The sequence below is a fragment of the Gallus gallus genome, chromosome 1 (genome assembly GCF_016699485.2).
Source record: "Gallus gallus isolate bGalGal1 chromosome 1, bGalGal1.mat.broiler.GRCg7b, whole genome shotgun sequence".
In the NCBI taxonomy this organism is placed as follows: domain Eukaryota; kingdom Metazoa; phylum Chordata; class Aves; order Galliformes; family Phasianidae; genus Gallus; species Gallus gallus.
This window is the reverse complement of record NC_052532.1, coordinates 39,316,605-39,330,551: the sequence shown is the minus strand read 5'-3', so window position 1 is coordinate 39,330,551 and position 13,947 is coordinate 39,316,605. Positions and strand designations below refer to the sequence as shown.

General features: G+C 36.5%; 1 protein-coding gene across 7 annotated transcripts in view; it reads right to left on the bottom strand.

Annotated features, from left to right (window-relative positions):
• Positions 1-13,947, bottom strand: part of SYT1 (synaptotagmin 1) — a 346,410-nt gene that overhangs the window by 216,787 nt on the left and 115,676 nt on the right. For all 7 annotated transcript variants that reach the window (NM_205171.2, XM_046914478.1, XM_046914451.1 and 4 more), the window contains one exon: positions 7,402-7,463. The gene's annotated coding sequence lies outside the window, so the exon portion shown is untranslated. The remainder of the gene's footprint in view (positions 1-7,401; positions 7,464-13,947) is intronic.

Below are 13,947 nucleotides of genomic sequence, written 5' to 3'. Positions count from 1 at the left end.
ATTAATATAAAGGACAATTATTTCTTCTGGTGGAAACAATCTTTAAAATATATGTGAAAACCATACATACAGACAGCTTGTGAAACTTTTTTGTACTACTGATGGCCTTCTGTGCATTATATACAATCTACCTTTTTTAAACAACTGTTTTTAAAAGGGACTCAGGTTTCAAATTCTTTCAGTGTTTACTGAAATTAATTACTAAAATAATTACTGTTATTAATAAATAGATATGAAACAAATCTGTTAAAGACTGGAGTGTGGACTGGTTCCAGAGTGCAATCGGAGAGTCTACACTGACAGGTCATTTCTCCAGGCACTGAGGCTGCAAATAGGCATAATTTAAGAAGATACAAAATTGACAATGATAAAGGTTGAGACACAGCAATTCTTTGTTGTAAGAATAGCTGTGTACTGCAAACATTTAGAGCTTTCTGAAGAGCAAATGGCTTTACATATAAACAGCCTCTGCTTCTATTTTCCCTAAGAAATGTCTAAGTGCATCATTATAAAGTTTAGTTGTAATTCCCATTTTAAAACCTCCCTCAATGCATATTTGCCCAATAGACCATAACTCTCCAAAAGGAATCATTGTTATCTTCAGGATAAACTATTAACAGTTAAATAGCTAGTGGTTAAATAACTAATAGTTCAGCGCAGTTTAAAGTCCCTAAAATTATTTTCCCTGAAGTAAAATTAGATCTTTAAATAAACTCTGTTGGTGTTAAGCGTTTCATTTAATGATTCAAGCACTGAGACACACTTCTGAGAGCAAAATCCCATTAAAGATGGTTAAGGTTGTACACTCTAAATGACATCTTACTCCTTTTTTTTTTATTATTATTTTTTTAAACGTTTCTTCCTAAAACAAATGTTTTCACTTGACATCACAAGTTATAAGGATGAGTAAAATTGGCTTATACCATAAGTGCAGCCTGGGCACTATTTCTGTTAGAAATGAAAAGGTATTAGGAGACCGATTATAGGAAAGATCAAAGTATACTGCTGTACAGTACTGGCAGAGATCTCCAGGCTATCATCCATTTAGGATTGCCAGACTACAATAAATGTTTGGAAGTTATCCCCGGAAGCTCCCACTCCTGGATCTGTGTGACTGCATGAAAATCTCACCTTTCAATGAAAAATGCACTTCAAACCTTTAGATTTTGGAGAGACTGAAGCACAATCATGGGAATCAGGTAGTGATGAGAAAAATTCCCAAATATATGGCTCACTTAAAAAACAATCTTAATGGCTTTTGCGACTTAACCAAAGTATGTTTCCAGTTGAGACTAGAAACATGGCCTATATGTTATGTGCATTACAGCCACCATGTTCAAAAAAAGAATCATAGCATCACCAAGGTTGGAAAAGACTACTAAGATCATCCAGTCCAACCATCAACCCGTCACCAATATTTCCCACTAAACCATGTCCCTCAGTATCTAAATGTTTCTTGAATGTCTCCAGGGTTGGTGACTCCACCACCTCCCTGGGCAGCCCATTCAAGTGCCTGACCACTCTCTCAAGAAGAAGCATTTCCTGATGTCCAACCTGAATCCCCCCTGGTGCAACTTGAAGCCATTCTTAGTCCTATTGCTACATGTGGCTTCAGCTCAAATCACTGTTACATAAATTAGCATAGCTACAAGAGTCACAAGTAGTGAATATATTGACTAAATTTGGTAGACCAGGCCTTGTACAGAGGCTCCTCTTATGGGAAAACCCACATCTTTGCTTATTTAGCTTAGTACAAATTTGAAAGTACAGTAGCAGGAGCACACAGCAGTTCCACTACCTTTATATTCAATATATTCTAGAGTATTCCAAAATTCTTGCTAGTTTTATGCAATAAAAATACCTGAAAAAAAACATGCTATATTATTTTCCCATGACTGAACCAAAGAATAACATTTTCCCAGAACGTCATTTTGAATTTTCCTAGTACTTATTTCTTTGCAGGAAGAAAGATTCAAAGCACATTTTTGTACATTTAAGTAATTGAGATAAATACATAAGTTTTATATCATAAAGTATATTTTAAATCTGGTATACATTCAATCAAGTCAATGCTGTCAATATCCTAGTTGCTTAAAGATATCACTGCATACAGGTCAAATATGATGCATCTTTTATTATTGGATAGACTTACTTGAATGAGTTTCATTCACATAAGAAAAGCTGTCAAAATGTGATGTTTATGATAGCTATATGTCTTCAAAATAAGACTTACAGTGTGAAACTTTCAAAGAATAAAATAAACAAAGCCATCACTGAAGAACACACTCATACTTGGAGATAATCCAAAGTGTTACTCAGCTATCACCAACTCCATATGTGGGAGTCACCCTAATCTTTATGTGTGTTATCACTTGTATCATCATCTTAGCTATTTTTTGAATTAATCATAAATGCCAAATATCTGAGTTAATAAGAAATGGCATCCTTTCAGTTCCTAATCAAAGTTACACCACTACAAGAACAGTGACAGAATAGTGACAGAATTGGCCACCTCTACTGCTCTACGAAAAATGGTGGCTGGAATTCACCTATCATGAACTGGTAGTCTTTAAAAGAGGATTGTGCAAAGATAGTAAGAATTACAAACAAAAGGTAAGTATTGACTAAAGCTCTCTTTCACAAGAAAGAATACAAAAATGTCGTCCAGAAGCATGCAACGTGGGAGATGTCAACGCTTGACTGTACTTTAAGACAGAGCTACAACACTAGTTGTCAACATCAGCAATCAGCACTGTGATGACACAGTATAATTCTTCTTACAGAGAGATTTTAATCACAAATACTAAGTACAACTGTTAACCAAAAAGTAAAAAGTAAAATGAAACAAATAATCAATCTCCCCACAGATAACAGAGACATAATAAAAAATGGAAAGGGAAACTTGAAGGTAAAAATTCTTTGTTACGTGGACCGCAGAAGCTGTTTACACTGGATTCCTGGGAGTTGCCACAGTAACTGTTTAAAGCAGCCAGCATATGAATACACACTACGACTTAATGCAAAATAAACCTCTTTTAAATTAAAAGCTGAATGTGACTCTGAAAGATCCTGATCATTAAAAAAAATAAAATAGCCAAGTCGATATTCCATGTAATGTTTAAAAATAGCTAATTATTGTACAAGAACGCAGCACACAAGAAATCACTTATACACTAACCCTACGACTGAAACTGTCCTGTGGAATTCCAACAAACAAAGCTAGCAAAGATTTTGCATTTGAAACTTCATGTGCAAAGGTGGCTTAAAGGCTACTGCAGTAGCATCAGCCAATGCTTTTGGCTCCTACACTTAAAAAGGTGCTCATTTATTTTGATATTTTTTCGTAGACACTGAAGCAGTTATCAGATATGCATGTTTCAGAAAAAATAATTACGCTTACATTGAAAAATTGATCATGCATCACAGAGTTGAAATACAGAACTTCCAAGTACTAGACAAAACATCCACCAATAATTTTTTTAAATGGTTAAATTCCTAGCTGAAAAAGAATAAGATTGCATGACTTCTGGGGCACTTGGAAAACACATCATTTGAAAATGTGTCTAGAAAGGTATGTGTTTACCAGTTGAAGAAAAAACTGAGAAGCTGCAGATAAATTAAATAGTAGAGAGTAATCACTCACGGTGTTAAAATGATAGATGACAACTGAACTGAAGCCCCAGGGAAGTACATACACAGAGCCATTTTGCAAAATTAGGTTGCATAACTAGCATATCTCAAAGCACTACAGAATCTAAACCCGTGTCAGAGATCTCACATTAAAAAAAAATGCACTCTAATACACAATAAAAAAAGGAAAAATCAGGTTCTGAGCCACAGAATTTTAAGCCAAAGAGTCACAGAGAATATATCACTATGATGAGCCTCAGCATCTTAACAAAAACAGAGAAAAAAATAAAAAAAATCCTTACAACATGCAAATGTTACTATATGCTTTGCCAGAAATTCATACTTCCACTGTGGAAAAAAATAAATTAATGGAGAAGTGAAACTAATTTAGGGGAAGACCTCATTAAAGAATTCAGGTAGTGTGAATGCTCAAATGAACTCTTTTATCCAAGCCTGCAGTATATGCACATGAATTTTAATGGGCAATGAGAAAACCTGGGAGCACAGGGAATGAGGGCACTTCCATGCTGCTTCTAGATTATTGCAATGAGAGATTGAAATTGCAATATAAGGGAAGATTATTGTGATTAGCAGAGAACATTTAGAAACCATAGGCTCATTTCCTTTTGAAGGCTCATAAATTCAACTTTTACAAAACTGACCCTTCCAAAACTAAGGAACCTTTCATTTAGGTACTTTGTTTCTGGTACATTACATACCTCTGGATATAATATGTAGAATAATACAATAACAAACACAGCAGGCGTTTGAAATAGCTTCTAGGATAAACGATAGCAATACTGCATGCTTGTGAGCTAATGATAAGTGTAACATGAGCTTAGTTCCTCTCCAAGTACTGGGGTCACACCACCCATACAGTCATTCTCGGCAGGTCTAACCTCCTCTGTGCCAACAGCAGCAGAGCATGGCTGGGCCGTTCCCTTTCTGTTAGCTGTTCATCTGTGCAGTCTCCTAATTCACGTCACTTTACTTAAACTTGTCTTTATTGCAAAAGAAAAATGAAAAAACTGACAGCCACCAAAGATGTCAGTTGTAACAAACTAAAGTATATGGCAGATTAAGTTTGATTGCTGCTAACTACTTTTTTGGAAAGCTTACAGCCAGATTTTTTCCCTCGTCCACAAGAGCCGGACTGATCTTTTGCAGTATTCAAAGTAGACAAAGAGTCTTGCATTTAAAATAAAAACAAGAACTATTTAAACCTATCAAATATCTTTTTCTTAATAAGAGCTTTAATAATTTCATCTTCTTTTTATACATGGAATCCAGTATTTTTGCCTATGGCATTGGATATTTTATAATTTAGCTTTTATTTCAGGAAAACAGTTGAGAAAAACATTTTTAAATGAGGACAATTCATCGATCCCAGTGTCAGAAGAATGATTCATAGCTTAGTGTATGAATAACATACAGTTTACAAGGATGGTTTGAAGCAGGCTCAAAGGTGGCACACATGAACATGGTAAAAAAAGTATAGCCTGATTCAAGCTGGTAACATTGCTTCTCACTGATGATGGATGAAAGTTAAATGCCATTTTATTTCTGTTTTATTATTCTAATTTCCCATGTATATTGCAAAGAGAGTATTAAATAAATTAAACATTACAAATGTTAAATAACCACTGTACAGTTTCATTTCTGTAATTATATATTCATTGTTAGGTCATTTGAGGTTTATAATCATAATGCCATGACTGATAAAATTAACTGATGGACACTATGAAAAGGTTCCATCAACCTATTCTGCCAGCAGAAGAGAGAGAATTTGTATGTGATGGAGTACCAATAAGAGTTGATTAATTTTTTTTCTCCACTGTACACAAATAAATCCATGCTATTCTGAAACAGCTGCCTGCGAGTTCTGGCCACTTGACAGAAATAATAGTAAAGAGAAGATGTCTGAGTGTCTGCAATAATGACATTTGCTTTCTACAAACAGGCCTAAAATGACCTCGGGATTTTTTATATTCATATATCATTTGATTTCTATGAATTGCTTGAAATTGCTATTACTTATAAATGTTACTATCAGTAATCTGCTGCCAAAACTTCAGATCCTGGGCAATAGCATAACTGCTTTGCTTTGAAGGTATCCCATGCATCAAACAACAACTCTCCAAACTTCCAACACAACTTTTCACTAGTAAAAATTTTTAGAGATGACGCATATTACTATATATTGCAAGCCTTCACAAAATCCTCAGATATAGTATAGGGCATTATTCAGCACAATATTATCCAGTAACACCAGTAGTGCCTTGGCACGTAGACTAGAAATAACAAGCTCAAAATTTTCCAAGGGTCTGCATTCTGCAAAGCAGAAACATTCTGCAAGGCAGTTCTGCAAACAGGAAGATGGCCCTGCGTGGGAGATGTGAGGAAATGCTATGAAGCACGAGCAGGTTAGTTGTGTCGGTATATAAGTGGAAAGCTACAGGGTGAAGAGAGCTATGATGCATGCATGAAATATAAACCACAAGATGTGAGGGGAGAAAGCGGAGAGAATGGAAGGAAAGTCTGACTGACAGATGAAGCAATTGAAACTTAAGAGGAATAGATAAAAGTTTTGAAGCTTTACTGAAGCTTATTTTTTTCTAATGATCTTCTGGAAAATATGTATGTTTCATTATAAGCCTATTAAATGCCTACTGGTAGCACAGTTTGGTACATTGTATAAATAACTATACATACACAGCATCAATTTTTCAAAAAAGTATTATATTGCCTGCAGGTTCAGTGAAATGTCACACATTTCCTTTCATGACGTCTGATGAAATGGAACATTGAAACTCATCATTGATTTTGGCTGCTCAGAGAAATTCCTTCAGTTTCACTGCCAACCATATACCCTGTAAGTAGAATGGTGCTGAACAGCACACATTCTCTGTATATTACATACTGTCCACTACCTTCTTTAACAAAGAGGCAGTGTCTATTAGTGCATAACACAAAGGAACTGTTATACGTGAACTGTTAATAGAAATGCCTTAATATAAATTCACCAGCTTTGGTTCTTGAAAGATATTGCTGCCTTTCGTTACCCAGTAATGTAGTTCAACCATATACTCTACTGCTTTTCCCAGGACAGTAAAAACAGTGTGCGTTCTCTGCTGTATCCCAACTGATACTTCACCAGGAACCTGAGATGTTTTTCAAACGACTACATCAGTAACATCCTCTGCAACGCAAACATGGCTTGTCCTCATGGTTCATTCTCTTCACAGCCCATGCAGACAAACATTATAAACTTGCAGGCGATTGTTCATAATGAGCAGTGAACAGTATGGCTTTGACCAGTGCAATTCAGAACAATTAATCAGCGATTAAGAGGATAACACAAAGCCATAAAACTCTCTGTCTCATGTATCCACCCAACAGGATCTGACTATTATACTGATCCAAAACCTAACTACTCCTCTGCAGAATTTCAGGTGTGAGCAAATGTTAGTGTCATACTACTTTATCATGGTAGCTTCTAGTGTTACAATTCACTTCTACTGAGAAGAAAAAAGCAATTGCAATATTTTCAGTGTGGGCAGCGATGAAGGTACAGTGCATGGATTATCTGGGCCTCTTACCTAAGATGATTATAGGATTAATAAAAACCTACTCCTGTGACATGAAACTGAGTTGGATAAAAGGCAGAGATGCTCACTGCAGTCATTTTTTACACTTGCTAAAAGAACTGTGAATAGGAAAATGGAAGTACAGATAATGATCAATTTCAGAGTATGTAGTCAGTTCACTTACTGTTCACAATGCAGACTGTTTGCTCAGCTTTCTTCTCTTTGTTTACTCAGGATTCCACTTTTCTGTAAGAAAAACAAATAGATGCATTTATCATCTACATAAAGTTAATTACTTGGTTTCATTTGTAGCAAAGAAGTTTGCCATTTTTATATTAAGCCTTGGTTTTTGTGAAAGATCCCAGAAAATAAGAAAATTCACACAGCTCCATTTCCTTAAAAAAACAAACTTGCTACCCTTATATAATACAATAGCAGCAGACGTAGGAAATCCACAGGTTCTGGGGACAAATCCCTTTTGAAACCTCATACAAATTCTAGGCACCTTTTCGCATTTCAACACCTGTGGCTCGCCCCAGTTCAGAAAAGGAGACAGGTTTTCACATTCACCACATTGGCAATCCTCTGTTCAAAACTAATTTTTCATACTGTATTAGACCTTGAGATTACCCCATGAGGCTGAGGAGGTAAGAAAGAAGCAACGTGTACCTCCAAGGATGGCCACAGCCCTCCACAGCTTCCAAAGGGCAGGGGGATGGGCAGCAGAGGGGTGTTTGATTCTTTACTCCCACTGCTTCATGCAGACAATTACCATCATAAGCAACGATCACAGCACACCAGCTGCTGAGTCTTTGGCAGTTTACAACATCACAGCAGAGATTGAATTTTAAGGCAGGATTTGGAGGAACACAGCATACTGGCTCTGCAGATTTTACTATTAACAGTTTTCTCAAATAAAGGTTGCATGAGAGAAGGGAGAAAATTGGGACTGATGTGCAATAAGGGTTGCAGTAAGGGCAGCAGCGATGTGAAAGAGCAGACAGGATCAAACTGTGAAGGCACTTAAAGGCAAAGATGACTAATTTGTTCAATGTGGTTAAAAAAGGGAGGCAAGTGAACAGTTCTCAAGATAGGTAAATGTATTTTCAATTTTACATCAACTTTTTCAGAGGAGAACAAAATTGCCATTACCTGAAATTGTCAAAGTACATCACATCAACCCTTACTCTGCACTTTAAAAAAGTCAAATTGTGATTTCATCCTGCAACACACCCTAAATTAACTCGGCAACCATCTTTAATGACCCAAACGATAAAATATTCAGAACATAATTGATTTAAAAAATCTATTTTTCCCTTCTTTTTGATAGCAAGTTAATGTTGCCCTCTGTGTGGTTCCTTCGGTACCCAAAATATTCCAGAAAGCCCTCGTTTGCATGTCAGCCTACTGAAAATACCCATTAGGCAACATGTATTCCTGCTGTGGACTGTAAGGTCCATGAGTCTGAAGCAGCTGGTATTACATTGATATTAACTTTTCAACTTTCTAAAACTATGTGGATTAACTCTTCTAAGTGCCTACTTTGTTATGCCCTAGAGATCCATAAGGAGTTGTGGAACTATCAAACAGTGTGAAGTTAGCAGGATGATGCTAAGAAATCCCTGTTTCGAAAGGATTTTTAATAATTCAGATGCTGATGCAGAACACAGCTCTGGGATAAATGTACTTCTTTCCTAGGATTTGTAAGACATCTGGAAATACTCTTAGCAGGCCTGGTGCTCCTTATCAGCTGTACAAAATGAAGTGGTTCAGGGCATAGAAGAGCTGCTCTAGACTACTTGTACTCAGATGCCTATTGAAGGGATCCAACACAAATTTTGCCTCTCCCTACCATCCATGTCCTCCCAAACTGAGGGATCTGAAATTCAGATCTATTCAGACAGAAGTTTAAATTTAAAGTTCTAATTCCAACCTTCTCCCAGGGTTTAGAGCCAAGGTTCTGGTTCAGGTCCCTGCGTACATCTTGCATTTGAATAGAGGTAGCTCCAAGTGCCTTAGAGAAATTAACACACAGAGTCACACCTGCTCTGTGGCACACTGTCTCAATCTTTCCCTGTTTCTCTAAGCTGTCTGTGTCAAGCTGTGTCGTATTATTACTGAGCCTTTCAGAAGATTAACTATTTCCTTCTGCTGCAAAGACAGGAAGCGTAAAGGAAAGAGAAGATAGATGTTTACTGGAAGATAAGTTGGAAATAACCAAACAAGAATAACAGTTCAAATTCTAGATTAGAGAAGCAAATTTAAGCAAAAGCGTGAGTAACTGTAGAGTGCCATTAAGTGAGAACAGCCAGGCTGCCTGCCCTCGTGAAGTTCACTGGCAGAGTTTCTGAAACATACAGAAACCATAATGCAGATCTGGAACAAATGAGTAAAAGCCAATCAATATAATCTAACAATAGTCATGGGGACTAAAAAGCAGCACTCCTTGCAATGATCTGCAAAGCTACAATATACAGAGAGAAGTAAAGAAAACTTGTAGAGAAAGATAAAGGAAATATTACAGAAATTCAACTGCATTTCTGTTACTTCCTATTAAACACAGGTTATTTTTTATGAGATGTGTTGGAAGATTAATTCATTCACCCTTGGTTATGGACTCCTGTGGGTCTTCAGTGCAGGAGATCCCCTGCAGCGACAACTATATTTCCAGAGCCACAAATAGCATCTGTCATACTGCTAGTATCTTTCAAGGCTCCCTTTTCATTTCAGTAACATTTGCAGGAGAAGACTCTTCTTAATGAAAACTACAGGAAATATCAACAGAAACACATTTTGATATGCTTGCATACGTCTTGTAATATGCCTTTGTAGCACAATCTATACCTCACAAACGGTATCTACACAAGATACTTTAGGACATGTAATTTTAGGGTAAGTAATGATGTAAATGATCTGCAACTTTTGTTTCAGTTAGTCATAAAGATATGCAAAATCAATCAAAACAAAACCTTTTTAGTTGATTTTAAGTTCTCTGTTCCCTGTTACATTTAGTGGTAATCACACAATTACAACAATAGCCCCATTAAACTGGGATAGAGGAATGAGACCTCTAAAATAAACAAAGTTCAGTCAGCCACACTGAATTTAATAATATGCATGCACACTGCTGTCTGTGAAATGAAATCCCACTCCACTGCAAGGGAGACATTTGTTGTACTTTTTCTCAGGAAACTCATTTAACTCTTGTAGAAACAGTAGATTTACATTTATTACAGGTGACAAAGAACATTTTCAGTATCCCAAATGACAAAAATAAGTCATATAAGGCTATGACATGCTTCATTATTCACTGTGAGCCACATTATGAAAGACAAAAGGGAAGTTGCCTGGTAAATAAAGTTTTTGTCAAGATCTCTTGGGCCATCTGCAGTTTTATTATTCCATTCCTAGCTTTACAGCCAGGAAGAGATGTGTGACCTTTTATAAACTGTATGAAGAAATATTTTTTGTCTGTTTAGGATTAAAGACTAAAACCTCATTAGTAAAGCATATGAATATTATTTGAGCATTTTTTTCTCTCCTCTTTTAGAAACCAAGGAATAATTTTGCATACTGAATCTCTATACTCTGGAGTGATGATATATTGGTATTATGGTTTTCTGACAATTCAGAAGGACAACTGGGCAACAGTTTTTGCTATAAACAATTAAAAGGTCTGGAAATCAGACAGTTCTGGGAGAGTTTTGGTTTTGCAAGAGTTGAACCCGAGTCCAGTTTTGCCAGGGAGTTTACTGCTTGTCCTTCAGCTCTGAGTACCTCTCTTCATCTGGCATATCTGGGAGGTTTTCAATAATCAACTTGGAAGCATTGGATGGTAAAATGAAAACTACAAATGAAGTTTCAGACTAAAAGCAGCTGGTGTTTTGCCTACTGAGTTTAGCAGTGCCGCCTCAATATTCAACTTCAGCAGTGCTAGAAATGAAAATGGGAATTTCAAATATTTTTGTCAGCCTTACAATAATTTATAGGAGAGAAAAAAGATTAATTGAAAGTAGATGTTATACAGTATTATGAATAGACTGACATCCTGTAAAACATAAAACTGACATCCGGGAAAATGAGGCTAGCATTTGATTATGAAGTATAAATTAGCTAATAAACCAGTACAGAGTCTGGATTATTTCTAGTTGCATAATGTGCAATAAATTAAATGTATTTTGAAAAAAAATGGAGTTGTGGGCATTTATTAATTGCTCCACATATTGAAACAGAAAGTGTCATACTTGATAAACTTTGAAGTCCTTGATCATATGCATATTCTAATATTTTATGGGTTTAATTTGCTCAGCATAAACTTTTTCCTGTGAGTAACATTGATTTTGTCAAAGCCTCAAATAAGACACAGAACAGATCTGAGGATTAGTTTAGAAGGGATTTAAAGCACACACTGTGAATCCCTATACAACCACCACTTAAAACACTATCCGTCCAGGCCCAGATGGATTACTATGGCAACAGAATCCCAAATACCAGGTTTGTAACTAACAAAAATGTAAATTATTGATGAACTCAGAGTTGTCTCTCTTGGACACCCTCCTATTCAAATACCAAACCTTATGGTTAGAGTACAGAGAAAAGGTTGATATGCAATTTCCCCAGCGCAGTGAGCACTAATCCCAAAGGATTTCATTAAATCTTTTGGCTTAAATTTTTATTCTTGGAACAGCAGTCAGCAAGCAGGGATTACATCAGAACAGGCACTATTGAGGTCATTACTGGCTGAATTCAGGCCTTTAATATAGCAGAACAGCAACTAATTTTTAATATACCTCCACAAAAATAACAAAATAGCACTCATCTAAACTACCATATATTATATAATAGCATTCTTTCCCTTACTCATCTCCCTTGAGTCCTTGCCAGTAAGAACTGATGGACAACAGTACAGAATAGTGGAAAACAACACACACGTTATTTGAATGAGATACACATATGATGGTAGAGGTGATAAAATATAAACATCAAGTTGCAGAAGAATGAGCAGGGACTCAGTGGTCTTCAATATTTTGTGACCTCCAGTAGAAAGTTCTCTAATAAACTGGAAAAAAATATTTACTGTCATATTTATAGCAAGTTTAGTGAAAAGTCTAGCAATTAGCCAGTCTGATCAGGCAATAACAGCAGTAGGACAGCCAAGCACTTCTATGGAACACTTTTTCTGGAAAGCCTCACAGACCGTACACAGAATGGGATTAATTCAGTGAAAACCACAAAGAAATGCACTCAACAGCTCTCACAACTTGGACTGCAATGGTCCAGCAGGTTTTCAAACAACCCAAGGCATTAAAAAGTTTCAGATATGTGTGCCTGCCATTAGGTGTCAGTGTACAAAGAAGAGACAGCAAACTTCTGCCTGCCAGAGCCTGATACCAAATTCTCTGTCCTCTCAAAAGTTGGAGGAAAAAACAGGACAGGGAGCAAGTTAGTGGATGCAAGCTGCTGGTTTTCCTAATTGAAAGAAAAAGGCTACTGGAGTGGAAAACGAAAGAGAGAAGACAAGTAGAATGTGCTGCTTTTTCAACACAAGAGAGAAATCTAGGGCAACAGAATGGAAAATAGAATATAATAAAAGGATAAACAGAAAAAAAAGAAATCAAAAGGAAAGGACATATAAAGAAGGAGTGAAGCACTTGTTGTCATACACAGATCTCCTGTTGCTCTCCAACAGCCTTTCCCAACTTCTGCTTCATCCTCATGGTTGACTTGATGTCAAAAGAGCCATCCACTTTGATATTTGATATTGATAATCAAGCACAGTGTCATAACTTCATGATCACAAACAATCATATGAATCAGTAGGCACCAAAAGATTCTCTTTTTATGAAAAAAAAACCTATTGAGTGATAATATGGCCAATGACAGCACAGTGACAAATCAGTATCTGAAGTGACTTCAGCTTATGTTCCTGGGATACCTCTTGACCACTCACAGGAATGTCCAAAGACCATCAGGATTTTGGGCAGTACTTGCATTTCTTCTAGCTCCTATGCAGGATCATATACGGCTCTTCCTCTTTTACCACCCATTTCACAGTGAAGCTACTGTAATTCTTCTGTATAAATGGGATGTCAGATGTGGCAGAGATATGGGTATACACCAAATGTGGCACAGGCACCCAGGAAATCCCTCCATTAAAGCAGACGGGCTGGATGTGTTCACACTTATATAGGCATACTGCAACCACTTGGCTGCCTCTGCCACTCAGTATCTGTGGAGATGCTCTGGACAGAATCTTCACAGTGCAGAGCTTGCTGTTGCTGCTTTATGATTGCTGGCTATCTCAGCCATTTTCTTCACAAACTGCATAATTTTCAAACTTTACACAAAGTGCACATTCTTACATTTGAAACTAAGAACACACAATACTTCTACTCTCATTCAAAAGTAATAAAAGGCCCTAAGAAGTTTGAGTAACTTCATTTTCCTAAATGAGAGTTTTGAAGAGTACAGCCAAAACAACCAGCACTCCTGATACAACACTTAGCAAATTTAATTCCAAATATTTTCAAGCGAGTGAAAAAAGAAAGAATTGTCAATATCTTCCTAGTCATTTCAGAATAAGAAAATCTACTCTTTCACAAGTTGTTTCATAACAGAATTTACAATAGATTTGATTATATGCAATGATCAGAAAGTAGTTCCTAGTAAAAATTGATTTCAGAAGTTACATTTAGTTACAGCTATAGACCAGGATCTATAAGTATAGTGA